This window comes from Populus euphratica, unplaced genomic scaffold (genome assembly GCF_000495115.2).
Source record: "Populus euphratica unplaced genomic scaffold, PopEup_1.0 scaffold777.1, whole genome shotgun sequence".
NCBI classification, from domain to species: Eukaryota; Viridiplantae; Streptophyta; class Magnoliopsida; order Malpighiales; family Salicaceae; genus Populus; species Populus euphratica.
The window spans coordinates 127,043-129,082 of record NW_011500464.1 but is presented as its reverse complement, the minus strand read 5'-3'; positions in this window follow the sequence as shown (position 1 = coordinate 129,082).

Genomic DNA, 2,040 nt, shown 5'->3' with positions numbered 1-2,040 from the left:
ATTACTAGGGACTAGTAATAAGCTAGTTAGGGGGTGTGATTAGTACTTAAAAGTGCAGTTTTATCAAGGTTTTATGTCATTATTTTGCACTTGAAGTATCAAGAACTTCTTAACTAAAACATGTTTTATAATAATATATCTAATAATATTATATACCTTTAATTTATGGTAAATATTCCTTTTAAATGCAGGCCTATCACATAAATAAATGGATTGATTGATGAATTTAAGAACTAAAATTGAAAGGACAAAGAGATGGCCAAACTTAGAAAAGAGATGTCGGTGCAGTCCAAACCGAAACACTGTTTGGTAATTAGGTCATATTTGGAGCTGTAGATCTCAGATTTAGGTCTACTTTATATGGATGGAAAGGTAAGACATAACTGGAGTTCTAGAAGTCCAAATGATCTAACATTTGGTGGGTGGAAGGAAAAGACAATTTCCAACAACTTTCATGAAGAGAACCAGCTCAAATTCGGATGGTAGAAATGAGATTTCATCCATACAAGAGCATGAGTGCTATCCACAACGTCCACCAGCAGCACTACTCAATATTTTAGACATATCTCGAGCTGTAGTGATCCAAATGATCTAAAATTTGGTGGGTGAAAGGAAAAGATAATTTCCAACAACTTTCATGCAGAACTCTTTGACAAATTCTGATTACATCAATATCAATTTAGTCATCCAAAGTGCTGGAGTGATGCTGTCCACCAAGTCCACTAATCAATAGTTGGCCACTACATCAATTATCAATTACCACATGAATAGTTTAGAATTTTAGCCTATAAAAGGAGGCATTTGTCATTCATTTGGGCATCTTGTTTTCCATATCAAGATCATGTTCTTGCTCTTTCTCTTTGTATTGTTGTAATGCTTAAGTTTTGCTTTCATTAATCTCTTGTTGATGCTTTTCATTTCCTTTACTATACTTAGTTAACTTATATCATATTTATGTTCTTATATTGTTTCTTTAAGTTTTTCTCCTTCATAATGTCTAGTTAAGTTAATTATGTCAAGGTGAAAAGGTTTCACTAATGGTGTTAGGATAAGTAAATATAAACTCAATATGGACTTTAATGCTTAAACAACTTGTTATTAACATGTCTTATCATTTTTATCTTATTAATTCTTAATACCTTACTTGTTAAATGGTTAATCTAGATTTGTGTTATGTAACAATTGGTACATCAAATACTTGATCCTCCATAGTATTCGGCCGACATCGTTATTATGAGAGGAACTTGATTTATTGTCAACATAAGTTAGCATCATGAATACTTGATAAAATTTATAAGTATGGTGTTATGTAAATAAGATGATTAATATGATCATGTTGATAATTAATAAAGAGTTTATACCTTACTTATCTCTAATACTATTAGTGTATCCTCTAACTTTGACATTTGTTTTTATTATTGTATAATCTTCACATTAATTTTACATCTCAAAGTCTTCTTTAACTCATCTTCACCACCACCACCATCATCATCATTGTTGTTGTTGTTGTTGTTTTTATTATTGTTGTTGTTGTTGTTATTGTTGTTGTTGTTTTTATTTATAATTTATATAGTTAACCTCTCTGTGGTTCGACCCCAGTCTTGCCAGGTTATTTATTACTTTGACACTTCTGCACTTGGGATAAGACATCAACTCTTTGATCATGTCAAAGTATTAGCATTAATTGAATAAGATGACTAATGTAATCATGTTAACAATATATAATATGATTGGAACCTCCTTTGTGTGTGGTTTTCAATTGAATAATAAGAGTTTATACTATACTTGTTTCACATACCATTAGTGGATCCTTTAACTATGACATTTGTTATTATCATTGTTTAATCCTTATATTAATATTCCATCTCAAAGTTCTCATCTTTTTCTTCTTCTTCTTCTTCTTTTTCTTTATTATTACTACTACTACTATTACTATTATTAGTACTATTACTATTACTATTACTATTACTATTACTATTACTATTATTATTATTATTACTATTACTATTACTATTACTATTACTATTACTATTACTATTA